Source organism: Nipponia nippon, unplaced genomic scaffold (genome assembly GCF_047370975.1).
Source record: "Nipponia nippon isolate SJK-2023a ecotype South Korea unplaced genomic scaffold, ASM4737097v1 scaffold_6, whole genome shotgun sequence".
Classification (NCBI taxonomy): Eukaryota; Metazoa; Chordata; class Aves; order Pelecaniformes; family Threskiornithidae; genus Nipponia; species Nipponia nippon.
The window spans coordinates 83,337,337-83,360,890 of NW_028262380.1; the positions used below are offsets into that span (position 1 = coordinate 83,337,337).

A 23,554-nucleotide genomic window follows, 5' to 3' on the forward strand; every position below is an offset into this window, starting at 1 on the left:
TCAAGCGTCTTTCAGAGCTGCTGGTTGCTCAGAGGCTTCAAACATCAACCCCCTCGCCTAGCTGCCCACCTGAAAGACAGGAGCCTAACTTGGGAGACTCATCGTCCGAGCCTTCCCGGGCCGATGTCAATGGGAGCTGGGCCAAAGGCTTTAATGAAGAGGGGGTTTCCCCTCTGCTATTAGAAATCATAGCTGTAATTGATGCTGTACTGAGGTGCATCAAGACTTTTTCAACGGTCCCGCCTAGCACATCAGTTAGTACCAAAAATAAAAAAAAGTATTAGCAAAGGAAAGTCGGCACTTAACCGTGGCTTTCACTCTGTGCTATCTGGCAGATTTCTCTTGAATCTTCCAAGTCTTAATGTTGCTTAATTTTATTTCCGTAGAACTTCAGGCAGCAATGTTCCCTCCCCAGGTTCTTCACTTTTGTGACTTTCTGCTCCACATTTCAGGCAGTCATTTCAGCTGGAAATATACATTATTACCAGGTCATTAAATCCAAAATAAATGAAGTGGAAAATTACAGAACTCCATGGATTACAGTGCACCCAACTCAAAATAGAAGTGTGTGATTAAAAACAAAGTGGTCTGCATTTTAAAAATGGATTAATAGTTCTGGGCCCAGCTGGCAAAGTATCATACGAAATGCGTTTTCAGAGTTGGACTAATGTAAATTAAATCTCAGTAAGGGTGCTCAAGGTGGGCCTCTACAAGTGCAGGACTTCCCAGTATACAGGCTCAAAAAAAAATATTAAGGAAAAGATATATTCGTAGTATAAAGGAATGCAGTACGCGAGAGCCACTTGAAAAACGTAGCTCAGTAATGGCGGCGGCACCCTGCCCTAAGAAGTACGCACCGAGACCATTGCAAATTCAGCCTGCTCCGGAGCAAAAGAGGAGCAAGCGTGTAGCAAGCCAGGGCTGGTCCTGGAAAATGCATTGTCGACATCGAATTGACGGGAAACAAAATACGTGGCATAGCCTTACCTGCTAAGCTAGAAAGCGATCGGGTAGTCTGCGTAATTCAGAAGGTCTCAGAAAACGGTGGTGGACCCCCGTGGCTTGGTGGGGTCAGGACTGCAAGGGGTACTTTCTCTCCCGAAGCGTGACTCGCCGCAGGGCTTGGCGCCTCTCAGCAGAGAGGCGGGATGTGGAATTAGTTTGTAAAGAAAAAAAAAAATCACCTGTGCCGTGCCCGGTGCTACTTCCCGGACACTGGAGCATTTAGGTACTGCAGTCCCAGGCATTGTAGAAAAACCGTAACAAGTCCAGAGGTCGTGATCCTCTGTATATCTGCTCACACGCATGGCTTTGCGCAGGGGGGAGCATTTAAAGCTCCTACAGGAGCCCAGCTCGGAGTTGAGGGAGGACAAGGCTTTCCTTGGCCTCCCTTCAAAGGTAACCGCACGACTAGTTCTTTGCAGAACTGGAGCATGGTTAGGCTCTGAATCCTTATTTGTTTTCTTTGAAGTTAACAATAATAATAACTATGAAAAATAACAACGAGTTCCTAGGCAAAAGCCCTGGGTCTTGAGAACAGTATGGTAAGCAGCACTAACAGCCCAGCGTTAAGTACTAACATACAGGTACATTAACTCCTCCTTTCAGAAGCAGCAGTTGGAAAGAAGCAGTGTCTGTGTGAGCATATGTGTAGGCAGAAAAGGTTTCTTTCATCTTCTCTGTTTAACTTGTTTCCCCTGCTTTTGGTCCAGTTTCACTAGAGCTTAAGCAAAATGAAACTGGACGAGCGGTGAAACGGGTCTTTTCCATCTTCTGTGTGTCACTATTTAGTAGCGAAGAAGAAAACAGTGCGTTAGGGATAGGGAAATGTGAAAAGGCAGGTAGATATTTTGCAGCACAAATAAAACTGGAGCTTGACTTCCTTGTGGCATTTCACCACATCTTCCAGGCTTTGTAAAGGATTCCCAGGTTTGGGTAAATTTTACCATTCCTCATAAGGTGCAGAAAAAGAGAATTATTTTACAAAGCATATTAAAGCCTAAAGTGAAAATGAAGATCATATGTAGTTAAAAACTCCGCAGGCTATTTTTTCGGGTTTGTCCTACGACAAATGTACCTTGGTGTTTAAATGCTGCTGTTAGGTTGTGCTTTGTGCAAGAGCTTGAACCAGAGAAACAGCGTTTGACAGCACAGAGTTGACAGTATTGCAGATGGAGAATTTGGGCTTTCCTTCCTTCTGTTGAACTGAATGTCTACCTGGCTTCTGCAGCAGAATACAGTAAACCCGTATCTCTGTCTCTCTTTTCTGCAGTCTCGAAGAGCTGTTACATAGAATGGAGAAAAGAAGGGGGGAAAAAAAAAAAGTGGACCATCTGTAGATGCAGATGGGGATTTGTGGACGGCGTACAAGTCGCAGTCACTGAGAAAGCAGAGATGCCCAAAATATGTCATCCAAATTGACCAATGAGGCCGGTAAGGGGAACATTAGCCTGTTGGCATGCGCGGTCTTCCGGGCCCACCCCAGCAACCGCACGGCTCGCGCGGGCAGTTGGGCGCTCCATCGGCGCTTCTTTCCCGCTGCCCCGCAGCCGGCGGACATCGGAGCTCTTTTACCTGTCAGCCTAGCTGAAACCGCCGAAGACTGGCAGGCTTCAGTTTGTTTTTTCAGAACGCGTTGCACGAAATCTCTTCTTTTCCTTTTTATTTGTGTTGGTTTTTTTACGGGATGATGCAGGATCTTTTACAATATTTGTATGCCCTGAGATGTAGTTTGATGACCAAGTGTTGCGGTGCTGCAGTTAGTGAATGGATTGTGTTTTGTTTGGCCGAGTGAGAACTCGATTTGCTTCAATTACTTTAGATTTTTTTTTCCGTTCTAAAAGATGACAAAACCCCCAGAGCCCAGCATTTGTTGGGGAAATTAATTCTGAGGGGAAAAGATACTCTGTTTCTGTCCTGTTCTTAGGGAAAGACTGTCTTAAGTCGGAAGATGTAAGCGTTCCTGTACACCAAATCGGTTGAATATTCGGACCTTATTGGATGCCAGTTAACCTTTTTTCACTTTCACTTCAAAAAGAGCTCACCAAACCCAGTCTGGTTTCTGTAGAAAGCTTTTGTTTCTATTAAGTGTTCCAGGTAGATGTGGCCCTGCTTCAGGAGCGGGGGGAGCCTTACACGGCTCTGCCGTGCTGGGAGGTGGTGGTTTGGCAATGCTGTCTCTCAAAAGAGGTTTGACCAGTGCTGAAGGGGCAGGTCGCTTTCCTGCACACCGATGGGCGAGCACGAGGAGACAGAAACCGGGTTAGAGGAAGAGTTAACTGCTGGAGTACGAGTTCCCTGTCTGAGGAGAACCTCAGTGAGGGCAATGAGCTCACGGAGTGGTCTCTCGGGTGGAAATTTTGCTGCCAGGATCTTTTAAAACCCAGGCAGTACTCCAGGGAGCTTCCCATGAGGATCAGGCCTGGGCTGGTGGGAGGGTGGGCGTTCATCCCTTAGCACGTGTTTCATGCCGATACTCTTGCGATGGCTTATGCTCGTGTAAAAGAAGACAACCTGTGTTCGCTCGTAGGATGTCCTGTGGAAGCCATCGAGCGTTAAACGCCTAGGACGGAAGGCGGGACAAGGCTTGTAACATGTGAAGAGCACCGTCCGGGGTTGTTAGTCAGTCGCTGTATGTGCCGGTTTGTCAACTATAGCCAAACCTGATCGCAGACCCGGCAGCTCTGCAGCGGCTATCTAAATCTACCTGAACAGATTAGCTCTAGACTTACCTCAGCATAAATGAGATCACAGTTTTTCTAAGCAGGCCATAAAACGCACCGAGTTGTACAGCTAGTCCAATACATTGTTCGTTGCCAAGTCCCCGAGAGGTTTGTAGGGTGTCTGAGTATGTGATATCTTACCTAGTGAACTCCCGAGATCAGTAGAAGAAATGGTGTGGAGAGGAGAGTGGAAGGGCAGGAGCGGGGAGAGCAGCGCAGCTGCTTTTGCTGGTTTTCCTCAGAAACGGTGGGCAGACACTTGCCAAATGCAGCTGTGAAGGAGCAGCAAGGGGAGGTTTGGCCGCAGGCTCGGGTTCCCTCGGGACAACTTTTCTTCAGATGGGGGTTGAGATTGAAACATGCGTGACTGCTGTTGAAGGTCCATTTGGATTTTTAGATCTCGACTAACAGAAATCACAACTCAGGTGCTTACGTGGCATGCCAAGACTGTACTTAGGCATACTGCATTTGTTTGCCCAAGTATCCAAAGCCCGTTTTTATTTCACAGAGGCGGCTGTGACCGTGGCAGTTCAGCCTTGCAAGCATTTTCTCCGTTTGTATTTCATGCCACTTCTTCTTTTAAATGGGCCTGGTGTTTTGTGAGCTGTAAAGAGTCTTCAAGCCTGCTTATGCAGGACTGCAGAGCAACAAGCCTCCTTGTAATGCCTTTCAGGATGGCTCCATTTATATTAATTGTGTCACTAAAAATATTCTCTTTTACTTAGGGGAGCACAGTCTGCCTCACAAATCATCCAGATAAGAACTGTATCTACAGCGGGTAGCGTTTTTTTTAAGGTATGGAATTTTTCTCTGGCAGCTTTAAAGTAACACCCACTCTTCGCTCTCTTTCAGGAGCTGGTACTGAAAGCTGGTGCGTGTTACTGGCTGGCTCCCGTGTTCGACAGCAGAAGCGGCTGCGTTTCTGCGGCTAGAAACAAAACTGTGAGTGTGGCCTAGAGTCACTCAAAGCTTTATCCTTAAGTAATATAATAGCAGTGAAAAGAGAAACTCGGGGACCGCTGGGCTTGGAGAAGTATGCCACGATGACAGGGCGTTTGGTTATGTTCGTGTCACTTATTGTCCGTTAAGTAAGAATACTGAAGATGCAACAGCCACGACTGAAACGTCCGTCAGGGTTGTCAGGCAGCTTTTGCCTCAGCTTAGCGAGTGTTTTGTGTGTCAGCGGCTGATAATAGCCATGGGAAGGTGCTGTCTGGATCGGTGTCGCTCCTGATCGCCCAGCCTCCGAGCGGGGAAACAGAGGCAGCAAGGTGAGGGGAGTGATGGAGGGTGCCCAGCGAGAGCTGATGGCAGAGCCGTACTCAACCCCTGGGGCTGCCGGTTCACGGCAGCAGCTTTTTGCTTTCCTGGAGATTTTTCTATCTTCACGGGACCTGTGATTCCCGAGAGACCCGGCACACAGCCACCAAGCTGTCTGCCTGGCCCCCCAGGGCGGCACTTGGACCGCCCAGCTGGGGTTTGGCCCACCCGCTGACTCGAAGTGGAGGTTCTTCCTCCCAGCCTTGCTCCGATTCAAGCTCCCCCCGGCCAGCATGCGTCTTCCCCGCTCCCTCCAGCCTTTGGCTTTGGGCCCCGTTCTGGGTTCAGCGAAAGCCTGTAGAGCGGTACCAATGCCAACAGGCTGCATCAGCTTCTGGGTGTTGCTCTCCCCTCCCACTCTTTCCTTCTTCTTTGCCACTCTCTCCACCTTCCCCGGCTCTGCACTTTCCCCCTACCTCCTCCGAATCCCTCCTCCTCTTCCTCCCTCCGCCCCTCCCTCACCCAAGTAAGTCTTAGGTTCTTCCCGCTTGTAATTTGTCGCTAATCAGCTGTCAGTGTTGGAGCAATGATGAGAGGTTCATCTCTTGCTGAGGGTAATGGCCTTAAAAGTCACAGAGTCAATGTCAATGGGATTGCTCCAATTCAATCAGAGACCTGAATGAGAAATGGCCCCCGCTGACATTAGCACTCATTTTGAGCCCAAGCATCTGGGCCCTAGTAAATAACCATCAGTGGGTGGGTCCGGGGGACAGGTCATTAGCCCCACGAAAAATAAATATCGTTTCCCTTGATGGCTGCGAGTAATTTAGCTCAGACGAGGAAATTTCACCCTAGATTAAGTATGATGAGCCAATATCAGTCAGAGGAGGCCAAACAGTGAGAGCTTGATGAGATAGAGGGAAATTTATATGCAGCTGGCTGAATGCAAGATGAGTTTAAAGAAATGATGTTCTCTTCCACTCTTTAGCCAAGTGCACTGCCAGGCGTCGCGTTACCTGCAACCGGCACCCCCTCCCCACGCTCCTGGGGGCTCCCCCAGCCCGTGGGCACGCATTTGTGCGCTGCGCGGCCCGTCTGCTGCCGTCCCCACCCCCTGCGCCAGCACCAGTCTCTGCTTTCAAACCACCGGTTCTCGAGCTGACAGCTTTCGCGTGCGATGCCTCGGAGTCAGAGCGGCGGCAGCAGCAGCAAGCAGCTTCCGGAGAGGAGCTTGCCATGTCCGCGGGCTTGCACACAAGTCACAGCCGTGGCCAGCCCTGCCTATCCGAAAACAGCGAGGGGGCTTAATTGCTCTGGAGGCCCTCAAGGCCCATCGCCTGCTCCCTTTCTCTTACGCAAGTAATGTAATAGGCCTCCCCCTGTATGTTTGCTCTGCATGCTGGGGGTTTTTTTTGGTTACTTATTTAAAGCCATCAATCTAGTACACGATATGCTCGATGGCTATTAATTCAACCCCCCCAGCCCCTCTTTATTGGGAGCACACATTGGGAATCGTGTTTTATGTCTGCTGGAAACAGTAAGCAGGCAGCTTCTCTCCCCCTCATTGGCCCGGCTTTATATCCTAAAGCTGTGGCTGGAGGCTGGGGTCTGTCCCCCAGTTGTGCTCTGAATACAAATCAGGCACACTGTAGTAACCAGTTCAGCTCTCCCTCTTTGTCAGGTCTTTCAGACGGACCCCGTGGGTGACTGGGACAGGAGCACGGGATGAACCCGATGAGCTGGGATGCCAGAGGAAAACCGAGGCAGGCCAAGACCAGGCAGAAATCAACAGAAACGACGTGGAGAAATAGGTTGTTTTAGCGTAGGCACGAAGGAGGGGACTGCAATGGAAGGAACAAGAGGCCTTGCTACAGCTAGTGCGTGCTTGTCTCTTAGGAGGCCGATTTCTTGGTGTTAGAGCTCATTAATTGTGCTAAGAACAGAAGTTGGACTAGTTACATGGGAGAGCCGGTCTGTTTCTACCTACCTGGTGCATTTCCTTGTGGCTGAATATTTGTCTCACTTTGCTTACGTTCCCTGTCGCCCCAGTAAAATATGTCAGCCACGAAAGACCAAGCAGTTAGCAGGTTTGACTGAGATTAAAAAAAAAAGCTGGAAATCTGCTGGGAATGCAGTTCTTCTTTTACAGGATGTTTCTATTAGAAGCTAGCGATTTCTTTCTACCAGCTCCCTACCCATTTGCACGCTGCACTCCCACGTTACGACAAAGCACGATTATCCCGTATCTCTGTGAACCTATTCTGTCATTGTGCTGGGGTTCACCACGAGCAGCTTCTAGTGGGTCACTTAGTGATCAGCAGCAGATGTGTATCACTTATGGCAATTATTATTTTTTTTTAAGAAACAGTGCTAATGGTTCTTACATGTCAGCCTTTTTTTTAGGCCCAACTGAGCAGAAGCAAAAATATCTTTGTAAATATTCTGCCCTCCCTTGCAAAATCGCTGTTGAAGGCTGGGTCTTGCCATTGTGCTGAAGGGCTACCCAAACTACGCAGAGCAAGGACTGAAGCGCCAGAATAACTACATCAGGCATTTAACGTTTCCCCTGGCCTGATAACGTCTGGTCAGCATCTCAGAAGTATTCCTTCTCTGAAGTAAATCCTGTGCAGGTACGGTCAGTGGAATCAGGACAATTTCTTCAAAACGCAGGTCTGGCCGGGACAGAGGGTCTGCACGCAAGAACAGAGCGAAAGGCAAAGCTCGTACACAGATGCACTATATTGCCAGGCACCCTGGTTTTGAATGGTCTTCGGATTACATCCCCAATGCCCAGGAGCTGCGGCAAGCGTAGCCAAATTATGGGGCTGCCGAGTCCCTCGGGGCCAGCTGCTTACTCAGCTTTCCCGTGAAACTGCAGTGTTCAGCAGGAGCTGACGGTATCTCCCGCTTTCGAGTGTGTTCCCCTCCTGAGCTCGTCCCTCCCTTTGACTTTCCGCATCACAGGTTAGGCTTTTCTGGGCTCCTGAAGGTTTCCTTGCGATTTGCAGGGGGACGGGAGGCTGGTTCCCCTCCTCCAGGATGCTGGTGAGAGAGCGCTTACTCGCTCTTTCTGATCTCTGAGTGAGAGGTGGAATTACGGAGGCCGTACCAGAAAGCTGTGTACAAGGAAGGAGGACGTATTTGACCTTTGGCTGGTTTTACAAGTGAGCACGTTTTGGCTGGTGTACCGTTTAAAATGTCCTAGCCCCTTGGAAGATGCTCAACAGAAACAGGAGCTGGGCTGGGAATGCTGCAGGATTTCTATCGTGTCCTTTACATCTCACAGGGTTTCAGTGCTCAGTGTCTGAGGCTGACGAACCCCATCTATGACTGTCAGACGTTTATGGAGTTCACTTGATGCACAGGAGTAGCAAAGCGAGTTTTATCGTAGCTGGCTCTATCTCCCGTTCTTATCTCTTCTGCTTCCCCCAGGTCACTCTTGGGGAGGAACGTCCCAGGTCGCTCAGCAGAGCTGTGGTGGATTTTTAAGGTTGTTTAGATGTGCACGCTGTCTTGTTAGGGCTGGCATAAAGTCACGTTCTTAGCAACGGAAGGAATCTCTGTCTGACTCACGGCAACTTCTGTGGGGCGCGCTTGAAATGAGTTTGGTTTGTTAGTTTATTCCATGGTTTATGACATGTTACTTTTTGACAAAAAATGGAACCAAGTATTTCTGTCTGGAAAATGTTCTGAGATATTAGCTTTTTATCCCACATCAAGGTAAAAAAACTATTGATCTGTCTGTCTGGCTATTTATCTATCTGGCTATTTTTATATATCTATATCTATCTATCTATTCAGAATTCCTGAGGCATGCAGATTCTGAATTTTCACTTTTTCTCCTTCTGTCCTGGTGATATGATATTGTTAGCTGAAGAGAGAGGCTGCTTATAGTGGAGCTGATTTTTTTCATCAAGGTGAAGCAGTATAGCCAACAGAAATGAAAGCGGTGACTGACCTGGGACCTGTTTTTCAAGGTGTGGAAATCTTTGTATCCTTCTGCCAGCGAATGGCGCTGACAAGTCAGCCCCAGAACAGGGAGGAGGTGATCGTAACGTACAGAGATTCTTGGTGGTGAAGTGAATGTGAGCATCTCGTCTCTCTAATGCTTGTTTGCATGTTCTTGAGCCCCTGTCTCTTGAACGTGTCCAGGTCTTAATGTAGCAGAGCCTCAGGTTCTGTTGCTATCGCAGTTAAAAAAAAAAAAAGGCAATAATGATTTTAGGTGTAGTTTACACAGAGTAGCTTTTCCTGTCTCTTCTCCCGGTTTTGAAAAAATCAGTTGGCGGGACTTCTTGGGCCTGAGCGTAGATCTCTTTGGGGGGTGGTGCTCTGTGTTTGGAAGGGCTGACGACAACTGTATTTGTCTCTCACAGTCCGTGCCTGGGATGGGTCATAGTTGTGGGGCCTGGCCGGAGCAGTACAGCGGAGGCAGAGGGATGCGTCTGTCGGCTCTTAACCAGGCCAAAATGGTACTTTCTGGGCAGTAGGACACGTACAGCAGAATTTGGAGTTCTTTGCTGCGTTTTCCTGCAACAAATGGACTTTTCCTTACGATAGCCTTTTGCTGGGGTGTTTCAGTCTTAAATATGTTTTTTTCTTGTGCGTTAAGCTACAGCATACCCTGGTGAGTAGTGTGGGCTACATTCTGGCCTGACGTACGCAAGTGTAAAGTTAGCAGAGTTATAGCCGCTTAGGCTAAACCTCACTTTGGCCCTGTGCCTGCCCTGCTCCCTTGCCAAAGCCGAAATTGCCATTCCTGGTATTTTTCCTTCCCCTCCCCCCCCCCCCCCCCCGCCCCCGGTCTGTGATCATTCGCTGTGATGCCGTATCTGTCTCCTGATCTCTTGTGTTGGTACGCAGAATTGATGAGCAACCGATTGACAAAATCCTGATGGTAAAGGGGGCGATGATGAATTGGGGGCCATTATAGCAGGTATTGTGTGCGTCCTACCGGCTGACACCAAACTTCCCTTCTAATGCCAGTTGCCTTCGATCATCTGGTAAACGGATTGGATGAAGGCTTCTCCCAATTAAAGCCAGTGAGGTCATATACTTCCTAATTACAGCCTAGCCCATTGTGTCTAAATGTGACAGACATGTGCTTGGAAAATTGCTTTTAATGCCTAAATAAACATGATGAACTAAATGGCAGATTTGAATCGTAATTGAAAGTGCTCAGCCTCTTGGATTTTGCACTGACTTTCTGATAGCCACTTGTACTGCCGACCGCCCCATTTGGGGATGCTTTGTTCTTGGCGTAGCAATGCTATTATGTCGCGTGCGGGCCCTCGCCCTTTCCCTTTCTCTGGGACGTTGGCGTTTTACAAACATATGCAGCAGGATCGCACAATGGAGAGCAATACAGCCCTCCTAGAAGAGGAGGAGAGGATTGCGGAAAGACAGACAAACTGAATTTACGCCAACAGCAAGAGCGGGTGAGCGAGCAGGTCTAGGGCGATGCAAGTACAACGCAGGATGGTTAAACAGAGAAACTCTGAGTATTGCTGAGAAATCACAAGTGACCGCCGTCACCGTCCGGGCTGGGAGATGTCTCCACATGGGCAATTTCTGCTCCCAGGTACTTAGGGAGAAATCTGGGCTGTTTCCAGACAAGCAAAACCAGTCGCTCTTAATTCAGACCGCAAGCATGACGTTGCCCTCCTGTGCTAAAACTTTGAACAAGAGAGGATAAGATCTGTGTAGATATTCAGGAACCGTCTTTTGGGGATATGTGTATGTTAAGTAATACACTTAATGCTGGACCAAAGGCAACTGAAGTGTTGCGTTTTATCTGACACCGAAGGCAAAATGCTCAGTTTCCCAGGCAGCTTGCTATTGCTTGCATATGTATTAGTTTCTATTGGTAGTATTCCCTGCAGGATTATCTAAACTGGCTACAGCCTCGCTTGCTATTTTCCTGTGTTTTATAATGGTTGGCAATATTCAGTGCTCACTAACAGTCACAAATGCCTGCTGTGCCTGGCTCTGCTCTGCTTCTGCTCCATTCATTCCCTAGGGCTAAGTCTGTGTCTGAAGGCTTGAATCCGAGTAAGGCAACTGGGATGATCTGGGAAAATCAATAACCCTCCTAATGGTGTCCAGAATAGATGGTGCCGTTGCAGAATGAATACGGAGAAGCTGCGACCGTAGTCACAACTTTGTTCTCCAGCTCTTGTGATCTCAGGTCATGATTCAGCCAGCTGCTTAGACGCGTGCCAGCCTTTAGCGTGATGGCTAACGTGCTTGAGGCCGGGCCCGTGATGATGCGCGCTGCTAAAGCACAGCCTGAATTCTTTGAACCTGTTTAGACCGACATCCCACAAAGCCCTGAAGCTTTAACTTGAAGAAGCCATGCGGTCTTGTCGGATCCCGAAGTCCTTCCTGGCTCCCGGATGCAGGCAAGCGCTCTGCTCAGGTACGTGTCGGAAGGGGAGCTGAACGTACGTTTGTCTCCCACCCTGTTTTTCCGGCCACATCTCTCGCTCAGCGTGCAAATGCCGCCGATGACCTCAACAGAATCACGCGGGTACCTTGAGTTAAACCCGAGCAGAAGGATTTTGTCACAGCAGGATGGGGGAAAGGTTTTGGGGTTTTCAGGTGAGGAATAGCTGAAAGCCCAGGGTTTCTGTCAGGTCAAAGCCCCGTAAAAAAATCAGGACTTCATTTAAGGAGTGACTGACTGTTATCTTCCCTTCCAAGCAATGGTAAGATCAGAAAAGGCTTGGATCGGGAGAGCAGGTATTGACCGTGGCTTGTGTCACTCGTTTTCAGTGTCCGATTGTCACGCGAGCCTTCAGTATCGCACCCTGTTTGATGGGTGCACATATTTGCTGGCTTTAAAATAATACATAATGTGATCAAGCCTTCCGTTGTTCAGAAGCAAGCAGCCTTCCCATCAGGAGTGGGGAGGCGATGTTTTTAAATGAGTGGAGTTGGTAACGGGCATGGTGAAATTTGTGGTGAAGACCGGGTCCCAAGCTGGCTCAGGCAAGGAATACCATTTAGCCTGTTTGAAATGCTGCGGCGAGGTAGCGTCTGGTAGGTCCTGCTTCAGCACGCCCTAGCGTATGGATACGGCGTAAGTATGCGCGTAACTTGAAGACTGCAAGCAGCTCTCTTCAAATCGGTGCTTGAGGTTATGTGTCCGCATAGGCACCCAGCTGGACCGAGACTTACATTGACGGGTATTTTCGTGTAGAACAGGTCAGCATATTTGCCTCGTGCTTCATTGCCTGAATCCTTTAACGCTGCCTGAACAGAGAGTACTGTCTTTCTGCCCCGTTGCAGGGACGAGCTCTCTGATGCAGGGCCAAAACGATTCCCTTCGCAAGCTGTATGTTATCTTTTGAACTGATGGGTGTCCAACTTAGGATGGTGTCGAGACAGATGTGAAGTGCTTGGGGCTCGCAGTAATACATTGTGCCCTGTTGTTTTATGTTGATAGCACGCTGGTACAATTTACGTCAGCTATTCTCTCTTACCTTGAACTGTAAGGTACAGCAGTGCTTATATTTACAGCACTGTAACTGTTTAGGCTATGCTTTTGACAAGCACATGCATATTTCATGGTGTTCTGCGTCCTCGTGGACTCTGATAGACCAATCGCATGGACGGATGACGAGACACTCGGCAAGAAACAGCTAGCTTGAGAGACTCGGGGAAGGGGTCAACTCTGAAGATGTGCTATAAATTGCTGTTGGAGTAAAACGTTCGTTCTCTCCAACCAGCCACCCGTTTTCATGACACTTGCAGGCGCTTAACTGTGTTGAAGAGCGTCAGCGCTCTTTCAGATTTGGTTACAGTAGACTAGTATGCACAGAAGTTACCGGAGAAGTGGAAGGTCCAGAATCTGAACGGGTTTTTTTGTTTTCTTTTTCCCCAAGGGAAACCGAGTTAAAAGTTAAAAATATGAATAAAATATGGGGGCATTCGTAGCGAAGTTAGGTGGGAGCTGTTGTTGCATCGGAGCTGTTGTTGAATACATGGCTGAGTCTGAGCCTTAGATCAGGGGTGCTGAAGCGTGAAATGAAGGCTTTATTACCCCAAGATGTGTGCTGCGTATGGGCATGGGAGAAGGGCTGTTTGTTGCAGCTCTGCAGAGGATTTCTGTCCTTTGCAAATGATGTGACATCAGCACTGTTTATTTGGCACAAGGTAAGGACATGAGAGGAAAAAACAGGTCTGGCCAGTAAGGGCTTCGTTCCTAGGGTGTAGATTTAATAGCATCAACCAATCCATTTTAAATGACCTGGCTGCTGCAGGCACAGGGTTTTGTGTGGAGACGAGGAATGCTCAGGCAGCCAAAATAACAGCTTTGCTCTCTCCCTCTAACTTTTTGTAGGGCTGGGTGAATGCCATGCCTAATGCAGGATGCTCCTGTCCGTGGTGGGTGTATTTGTCTCAGCAGGAACGAAAGTAAGATTTCCCTGGGAACACTGGAAGTCAGTCTCCTGCTCTGCTGCCGACTCCTTGTGTGAGCTTGGCTTAGTCACTTAGGTCAAAATCCTCAGATGTATTTGCACGTTGACTCCCAAGTGATTTTCTGTGGGATATAGAGGCTGAAGCATCTTTGACGGTCTGGGTCCTACTCTCTTGGATTTCACCGACGCTGTTTTCCCTGCCATACTCGAAATGTACCCAGGCGAACCTGCTCCCGTCGGCGAGAATTGTGTTTTCCTCCCTCATCAGGCTGTTGCGACGATAAACACAGCAAAGATTGCAAAGCAGTTACTTGATAAGCTGCTCTTTTGTGCATGTGTCTGCTAAGGAAAACTGTTATTTATCCTTGCAGCATCCTCTCAGAATCGAGAACGCCCTCTGGGCTTCACCTGATGCCTCGAGGCTGGTTACTGCCAACCCTGCAGTCATCCTCTACCTGATTCCCACACACCATAACCCACCCATTAGCTCTTTTCCTTATTAGAATTTATTTACAGTGGCCGTCACCTCCTCTGCTGCATCGTGTGTAGGACCCTTCTTTCTATCTCTGCAGAGCCCCGTTGTACAAAAGCAAGTTTACGGTTGGAATTTGCTGTTTCTTTTCTGTCCAGATGGTCGCTCTGAGCCCCACTTGACCTCTCAAGTACAGGCTCCGGACTCAGAAGCAGGAATTAGCAGGCTTCGTCTTCTGCTTCGCAGCAAACTGTGAAGAGCTTCAGCAGGAGGTTGGCTTCAGGGAGAGGCAATGTATCGGAACACATTGCAAAAGACACTTCATGCAAGAAAACATGAGTAAGTAAATGAATTATTGTTTTTCTGCCTGTAGCTGGAACTTGCTCTCCAGCAGGGTTGGAGGGCCCAGAGACCCCTGCTGAAAAAGAGAACTCCCTCGGGTGTCTCAGGCAAATGTTTTCATTCACAAGGGCCCCTTTCTCGTGGAGTGGGCGAGGTGGCACTCTTCAGTCCTTTTCACTCCGCCCTGGCTGCCCCTTTTGAGTCTGTCCCTGAGAGCCCCTTACCTCGTACAGGTGGAACAGGGGATTCCACTTGTCGTGGCTCTTGTGTTCATGCCGGCAGTGAATGGCGGTGATGGACGGGGTGGTGATTAAATGCTGATGGAAAGGGTAGCACTTGCACCTCTGGACTAAACGATGAAAGCAAGCAGCTACAGTTTTAGCAATGAAGGTGTGACTTGGCCTGTGTGTAACAGCAGGCTCGTGTGCGGGGAGTTGAGATGAGTTGTCTGTAAGTTCTTCCAGCGCTGTCTGAGTTTGAGATTGGACTCAGTCGCTAGGAGCATGCCTACACAGTGGCAGAGGAAAGTCATTATCGACACCCCCGTCAGCGTGTGGATGCTGGGAGAGGGTCAATCTGGAGTTAAGTCTACCTAATTAGTCTAAGGCTACATTATGGTTTGGTACGCATCTGGTTTGTTTCGTATTCTCACCATTATATATTTCAGCCCTGGTTCTGTGCTGGGGGAAACAGTGGGGAGTCAATTTCTGTTTTCTTTCTTTGTTTGTTTGTCTGCTGCCATCCTAACGTGGTTTTGGATCCCGCAATATCTGCTTTTCCCCCTCTTGCTGGATGATAGTGTAAAAGCAGCTGTTCACCTCAGCAAATCTTAATCAGCTCAAAGTTTTGAAAATAATGGGTCAGAGCCTGCTGTCAGTTTTAGGGCATGTAGTCCCAGTGACAACTTTATGGCTTGTCACTGGAAACAGAAAGGTTTCCAATAGGTGGGGGTGTAAACCCCAAATTTGACTAGTTTTGCTCTACACCTCCAGGCTGGATTCTGGAATCAGATACGAACCTTTTACTAAAACCGTACTGGCCATTGTCCCCAGGCCGAGGTGTTACCTAAGCAGGTGCTGTGTAAAACCGGAGGATTTCAACGCTTGGCCCTACAGCAAGCAGCTTTCTCAAAATGCGGGTTATCCAACATAGAAGCCAGCAGCCAGTACAGAGAAAAGCATACTGCAGAAGTCAAAAGGTTTCAGATAAGACATTCTTAAATTGGAAGCGTCACTATCGGCAAGATAGTATGGTGGTGCTGTCTGTGTGTGTCAGCTTTCGGAGGAGAATGCCTGTCTCCTGAATCGCCGTCCAATGTAACAGCAAGATCATCCTGTTTTTGAAATGATGGCATTTTAATCAATTGGAAAAAGCAGCTTGAGCTGGCAAAGTTCCTCTTCTTTCTCCCCCTTTTTTTCCTCCCCTTTCCAGCACTCATTCAGTGCAGCTAGACTGTGGCCAGAAAGATTTTGCAGAGAGCAGTTCCAACAATATTCTCTCCAGAACCGAGACACTCTCCGCTCCTGATTTCTGCCAGCAGCAAATTTTTAGGAGTGATTTATAAAGTCCCAGGCCTGGGGGCTTTGTAATGGAAATGCTGACAGACCCGTAACTGTAGCGTTGTGAAATGCGGTGCCGTAATACAATGAATAGTATTCATGAATCTGCCATAATGCTGGATATTATCACTCATTACCATTGTAAGAAAGGGGTGATTAAACTAATAGTTACTGAGAGACATTTCTGGTGACAGGAGGCAATGATTAGAATGAACTGACTTCAATATACATTTAGAACTGGGAATAATGGGATGTGGCAGGAAGCCAATAAGTGAACATGGCCCACAGCTCTGATCAATGAATTACTTTTTTTCCGCTTTACAGCAGTACATGGTGTTTAATGAAAAATCAATAGCCCCCTGTAATTCAAAAACGTAATCAATCGTTTGACCTGAAGCTTTCCCTTTTTTTTCTTTTTTCCTTTCCCCGCCTCCCCTACCAGGGAAGATGTCTCCGGCTGACGACACAGTTCAGTTGCAAGGCGCAGTACTTCACGAGGCTCACGGAAGGAATCTGACACGGGTCTGCTGCAATTTACACCAGCTGCAACATATATATTTACATGGAAAATCCGGGGATGGACTCAGACAGATGTTGCTGCAGCCTTGCCGTCCCTCTGCCACGGCCGAGATCGGAAGGTGGAATGAGAACTCTTTGCTCCTGCTTTACCCTCTCATCACTAGCCACAGGGAGTTTGATGGCAGTCGCTCCCATTCAGATCTGGCATGAAGGCGTCTGTGGCCCGAGGCAAGCTGAGGATGGTTGGCCCGTTTCTTCAGGCTGCAGCCACTCATGCAACCTAGAGTCAAGAAACACTTTTGCTGCCCGAGGCAGCTGCCTTCCCTGCCTGTGTGAGAGACAGCCTGCGTCTGCCCCTGCCTTTCACCGCAGCTGGTCAGAAGAACTCTCTAGTGAGTAAAGCAGCCCTCTGGAGAGCTCTGTTGAGATGTCCCCTAAGTCCTTCTGCAACGGCAGCTGATGGCTCGTAGGTGTTCGGTGGTGTCGCGAGCATTGTGCTGTTTCTCAAAGGGAAGGTCTTCCCACCGGGAAATCCTCGGGCGAAGCAGGTCCTTCGGATTCGGCGGAGCTCTGTCAGTTGGCGCCGTTGGATCTGACCTGTTAAACCTCTGCTTTATGTAGGTGTGAATGCATTCAGCTTTGTTTTGAGCGCAGCAGCAGAGGCACAAGTGAGACAGAAATAATGCAGCTGAGTGTCTTTCTCTCAGACAAGTCAGAGCCATGCTCTTGGCATGTAGGTAGGTCAGGTCATCAGGGCCTTAGGCCCCCTGTGCCTGTCAAGGCTGCAGAAGGGTTTATTTTTAACCGCAGTGGAAGGGAGGAACTCAGTGTTGGAAATAGGCGGAGAACTACCCGGGCCATTAGTGCCTGTTGACTTAGGAAAGAAGATAGATATCTCTGGGCGTCGGGGCAGGTTCTTTTATGTATTACAGGAAAAAGTTTTCTATCTGAATTTTGCTGTGAAGTTGGCGAGACGTTGCTGGTAATGCTATCTGTCCAGGGTCTTACTGGGCTAAACTGATAGCAGGCGTGATGTTGGGCTTACGTGCAATTGCTCCTGTTTTGCATCAGTGAGAACAGGAAGAAAAATCAGTCTGGCAGGTCTCAGCAGCACCTTGTTAAAAAGGTTAGTGAAGCTGCTGAGCAGCATTTCCACCCCAGGGACAACCCATTTCTATGAACCAATAAAAAAACCCTACTCTCAGCAAGTTTCCAGAAAGGACAGATTTTGGAAAGCTAAGGTTTTATTCCAGAGCTACTTGAGTGGGTTTTTTTCTTCTTTTTTTGCGTGTGTCTTTCCTCTCCCTTGCCGGCTTCTTGCTCTAGTCTTGTCACCAACTACCAGGGTCGAACATCGTCTCCAAGGGAAGAAAATGAAGCATCGGCAAGGGCGAAGACCTGCCCACTGCAGGATTGTTCCTGTCGGCCTGTTCCCGACTCTTTTACTCAGCCTACTTGTAATGATTCAGTGAGAAAATTACACCCTTTTCCATTCCAAGACAGCTCATAAACGGGAAGGTTTTTGCTCGTAACCTGAGCTCTAAGATATCATCTCATACGTTGGTTTTGGTCCCTCTTTAACCACTGACTAAGCAGTTTTCTTCCTTGATGCGTTAGAAAGATAAATGGGTTAAGCTAAAATTTACAGCCTCTCTCTGGTTCCTCGCTCCCCGCACCCGCCCCTACCCCCCTGCTATTTGTTGTAGCGCGTGAGGAGAAGAGAGCAAGCATGTCTCTTGGGTTTGACGGCTCCCTTCTGCTTCTCCGTCTTCTGTGGCCGCTGCTTTGCCTGTTAGCTGAATGGCTGATTTCCTGGCACAGAGACAGCGCCGGTCCCTTGGCGGGAAGCTGAGCACACGCAGTATTGCCAAGCAACACTTTCCCATGGATTGTGTGTGCCACGACTCTTGCTTGGTGTCATGTGCTGCCGTCTTCTGATTTTTCTTTCCATCCGGCAAAAATGCATATGCCTCAGGATGTGGGAGGGAACGGGTAGAAATGGGATCGTGGTGGCTTGGGGGAAATACTAGGGCGGAGGGGCCGGGTTTCCTTAGGGGTACAGATTTAGTCACAAAAGCACGTGTATTGTGGTCTGTTTCAGAGCTTTGGGTGGAAGCTGGACTGCAAAAGAATATTCCATGTCATAGCTGGACGCTTGCCTCTATGCTTCTCTCACGAGAGCGTCGATCGCTTCCCTCTCCACTGATGCGCTGGGCCAGCGTCTGTCATGCCACTCTACGAACCTCGGCTGGACGCGGCAGGTATGGCCCTGGAGGCAGGCTAACCTCGCGTGAAAACGAAGGGCTTTGAGCAGGTCTTCCACACCGCTGATTTAGGCTCCCGCTCTTTCTCCTTCATTCTCTCAACAGCGCTTTACCCTAAATGACTGCTATTCCCTGTGTAACATCTTACTGACCTCTTGGCTTTGAAAAGACAAGCCTCGGTTTGAGGAAAAGCTCCTTGTATTTATAGACTACTCTTGAGAGGTATTGGCGGGGGGAAGAGGAGTTTGTTGGAAGGCGGGGAAAATTGAGGCGGTCCTTGCAGGACCGCACAGCAAACAAGCCGCACGAGGAAAACCAGAAGATCCCCTTTGTGAAGTATTTACCAGCGGCCTATGCGTTTGTTAATTGTTCTGTTCTCGTATGGAAAATACATCCCATCCCGTAATAGCTTGTTTAGTGTTAGACCTTGCTCTCTGCTTGGAATACAGGAGTCGCATGGCGGGTGTGCATGCCGTTATTACAGAGGACTTACTATACTGTGCAGGAATGAGTTTGGGTTCTGGACTTCTCTGGTCCAAAAGGGCGAAAAAGACGGTTCCTTGGCCTGTCCTAAAGCTACTGAGACTTGGAACAAGGCGAGTGGATTTCACCCGTAAAGAACACGTTCTGGGATAGCTGAGCAGCAGTAATTTGGGGGTTGCTCCTGAAACTGCTCCCAAATTGGGAGAGACAACTGAACGCAGCACTTCAAACATTCACGTTAGTTTTACCTGTCCTGTTCGGCTCTGAAGCCGCACTCACGGCTTTTATTCCTCTTTGATTCCCGTGGCCTGAGCAGTGACGCTGTTGTGCTGCTATGGGCGCAAGCCAAGCGGTCTCTGCTGTGGCTCCTTTTCTCTCCCATAGCTCCCCGACCTTCACTGCTGGTTAGTCCGAAAGAGGACTGGACAAGGGCTTTGGGATTTGGCTTCAGCAGAGATGAGGCCTTAAACGTGAGGAAAACGGAAAGAGTGAAACCGTCTTTCCTCGAGAGCTCGCTCCCCGCTGCCGCAGCCGAGCCGGCCACCAGAGCCACGTCCGTGGCTCTGAACTGTCCACCTGGTCGCTGGAACGGTGGGTACCAGGTACCACCTCAGATTCGGCAGGGAAGCGGGAATGCTACTAACGACAATGCTGTGAGTCAGAGAGGCAATGAAACTCTCAATCTGGATGTTGCAAACCTCGTCCCGCCAATGGAGTGAGTGAATTTGCAATAACGCTGCAATTGCTGCAATGGCAGCTTGTCAGGCGGCTACTGGAGCAGCGAGAAGCTCTCAAGCTGTGGTAAATACCCGCTGCATCGCAATCATGAAACGGACCGCGTCCTGTCCCGAGCTCCTTTGCTAAACAAAAAGGGCCAGCTCCTCCACTGGTGTAAACTGGGGTAGCACCGCTGACTCGGGTGGGCGAGGGCTTAGCCCTGGGATGGTTGTCTGAAGGCTCGCTATCGATCTCTTCATCTAGTCTCGTGCCATCGAGAGATGAACCTGTATTTTTACCTTCTGCGGCATGACTTAATTGATTTCTATTTTTTTTTTTTGAATACTATTTGTTAATTCACATTGTGTATCTGGTCGAGCAATTATATGCATGGCCATATTGTGTGACTGCAGCAGTCTGGTGCAGTGCAAGGAATGCCACATCATGTGAGACGTTTCATCTCCGTGAGTAACCTAGTCACTGTGGTAAATGAATACATGAATACAGTACATCCAGGAGAGATTAAACGTATTGACTGGTGCCTCTAGTCACCATACAAATGTCATTGTTTTTTAATTTCCCCCCCGCCCCCCTTCTTGTTTTCCCGACACATTTTGGTCCCCTTTTTGCTTCTCCCCTTTTCCCTTAAGTAGAGATGACACAGATCAATACCTTTGATGGAAAGTAATAATCAGGCCTATTAAGTGACAAAGGTTTACTCTGTAACAGCTGTGCTGGCGGGAGAGGAGAGCTTGTCTGACTAATGAATCATGAAACAATCAGGCAGTAGCCATTTGTGTTTAGATCTGTAAATATGGTGTGGTTCAAGTGCCAGACCATCTCCAGCACTCCAGCTGGGGGCACAGATGGTCCACATTCAGAACAGCACAAGTGTAAAGAAAAGCTTCCCCCCCTTCCCCCTCTCCTTCTCTGTCCCATACTGCCCCTCTCAAAGGAACAGATCAGCTAGCTTGAGGATAAACTTGCGTTGCGGGCAGGCGTCCTAACGTTGGCTTTTCGGACCGAGCCGCTCCCAGCAAAACGCGTGCTCCCTTGCTTGCCCAAGGGGGAGAAGAAGCCAGGAGAACCCTCGAATTCTGTATGCTGTCTAAGGGACTCCTATGTTTTGGACTAAAAATTAGGTTTTGTTCCTTGCTTTCTACCCCTTTCACCACTTCTTCGTGCTCTACTGACAGATTTCCTTCTGAAAGGCACGATGATGTCAACTTGTTAGCTCCTGAAGGGCAAGCGAGCGGCACATCAGGAATTCAAAGCCAAAGCGCAGGAGCACGGGCCCAGCGAGAGAGGGAGAGGAATAAAGTTGTCAGGGAGCTCCAGCTGTTTCCACTCTCTTGACTCCGGTACTGGCTGTGGATGCAGCTTTTCCCTTCGCCTCTCCTACGGGAGGCCGGGGATCCCAGCTAACGCCGAAGATGCTTCTGATTCTTTTTTTTAATCTTTTCCCCCCCAAGAGCTGGTACCATGATAATGAATACGTGTCGAGTGCTCTCTCACCTGCAAGGAAAACAGCAGATCAAGTAGCCTTGTTTATGTAAAATGTAAGAAGTTCAGTTTTGACAAATGTCAGTGTTTTAAATATGGACTTGAATGCAGCGACTTAGACTTGCTGTCTTTAACACTGATGGAACTCCAGAGAATCCAAGCAACGGCAGAAAGTATAATACAGAAATAATAACAATTTGAGGCCACAAAGATCTCCCTTTAATCGGTGCGTGCCGTTGGATGCTTAATTGCCCATTGCGAGTAAGCTTACTACTCTGGAACGTTTCTTTTCTTTCACAGCATGTACACGTGTTTGGACGTATGCGTATGCGTGTGTGTTTATGAAGACACGCAATACATTTGCTTTCTGTAAGCTCCTTAATCCGAGCGCTTTGGAGCTCTAGCTCAGTTCGGCTTAGTGAAAGAGGCTGTTGCGGCAGCGGGGCAGTTGCTGTTGCAAATACGTATTCTGTGGAGGACATGCTTCTGATTTCTTTTGCTGCAAATGGGTAATTTAGCACGAGATGAAGCAAGGAAATAGCTTTGTGTATGGCACACCAAAATTCACTTGCTGGCCGAAGCGCGGAAGTGACAAAGGCAGAACCAGGTGAGCGCGCAGCTAACCGATTGCCTGGGATTAGTGCTTTTCGGAGTAGCGAGGCTGTATCGCTGAGACGACGTTTGCATAAATATATGTCAGTCTCTGCCCTGCTAGAATTAAGGGCTGTACTTGAAAGCGTTTAAAAAATGTTTTCATTGTCTTCGTGTTGTCTTCTAGCAGGGGAGATGGTGGTGGGATACCATTGTCCGGATCGGTCAGCGGGAGGAAAGGATGAATTATTAGCGCTGTGATCTGCTCTTCAAACCTCTCTGAAGAAGGCAATACTGGCAGGAGAGAGGGTATGACTTGCCGTTCTTATTTTAGTATTTATTTCTCTTAGGAGTATCAGGTTGGTTGACATCTCTGCTCATCGTTGTTGATTCCTTTTACAGATCGCCACCCCCTCAGCAGCTTCCTGGCTGCCGCGGGGAACTGCTACCTACGAGGAAATGTCTTTCCAGTGGGTCTTGCCCGAGGCTCCAGCTCCGCCTAGGCAATGCTGTATGCTTTTGCTCTCGGTCTTTGCTGCATCTTCTGCGATTATTCCTGCTCAGACAGCTATGCATTGCAAACGTGAGTCAGTGAAGGCAGTTCACCTGTTGGTAATTTGTGCTCATTTCACTCTTGCTGTATAAATAACTCTACGGGGCGCAAGCCAGTGAAAACACACATCCTCGTTTTCGTGTGAAAACCAGATAGGTTTCTGTGCCTCCGTTCTAGCTGCTTCTGACTCTCTGGCAGCCTACAAGGGCCAGAAACATAGAAAGCCACGTAGAGTCCAAAGCCTCCCGGGTAAGTCGCCCCGTCCGCTGCTCGAAGGCTGAAAGATGTGCAAAGAATGGAGCAGACAGCGGACACTGGTCCTGTAAAGTGTGCTTTCTGCTATACAGTAGGAAAAATGCCTGAGGGGGCTCAGTGAATGGACCTCTGCTGGCGGGCCCAAGAGTTCAAGTTGGTCTTTTCCTCTTCCCTACAAAGGGTCAGAATACAGATCTCCTCATGAGCGCTCCCCGCTCAGTACAAATGACCTAAAACGTCGTGGGATTCAAGCACCTGCGTTTCGGACTGTATGAAGCGCGCTCCGAGAATTTAGTTATGCTGAAGAACTATACAGACCTGCTTGAACTGCAGAAATGTCAGCAAGAAAGGGTGACGGCTGGCTTGCCTTGAGATGGTTTTTCACTGCTCAGTGTCCTAGTGGAAGGCTGGTTTTGGCTCTGATCCTCTCTCTCCCTCTGTTGGGTGAAAAGGGCTTTGGCGCTGAGGTTACTACAGAGCACCGCATCTCAGTGCAATCCATTCGCAGAAAGAAAGTTCCTGAACCCAGAAGCGCGTATCTAATTTCTGCGTCTCAGCGGAGTTGGAGCGGAGTGTATGGCACTGGGAAAAATACTAAAATTCAGGTGACTTTAAAAAGAAAGCTATCCTCTGAAGTGTAAAACGAGGCCAAAGTGAGCAAAAAGCACTGAAGAGACGCATGAAGACTGCCTAACGCTAGCCGCAGCGCAGTCCCTCAGCTGCCGCAGGTTGCTGGGTAGCCCTCCGGATGTACAGGGAAGAGGTTTGGCTTCTTGTCTGACGAGGGCTCGGCCCACGACGTTTACCCTTGCAGGGCCTTTTCACGAGTGTTCAGAAGTCCCTCAGCCTTGATAAGTCAGGATGACATAATCTGAAATAGGGATAAAGGGC

The 23,554-nt window shown here is 48.7% G+C and overlaps 1 protein-coding gene across 1 annotated transcript in view; it reads left to right on the top strand.

The window, feature by feature from the left end:
• Positions 1-2,287: 2,287 nt before the first annotated feature.
• Positions 2,288-23,554, top strand: part of LOC148051637 (uncharacterized) — a 230,461-nt gene continuing 209,194 nt past the window's right edge. The window contains exons 1-8 of the mRNA XM_087736880.1: positions 2,288-2,433; positions 4,575-4,664; positions 11,294-11,400; positions 14,036-14,216; positions 16,221-16,914; positions 18,399-18,558; positions 22,043-22,164; positions 22,258-22,438. The gene's annotated coding sequence lies outside the window, so the exon portion shown is untranslated. The remainder of the gene's footprint in view (positions 2,434-4,574; positions 4,665-11,293; positions 11,401-14,035; positions 14,217-16,220; positions 16,915-18,398; positions 18,559-22,042; positions 22,165-22,257; positions 22,439-23,554) is intronic.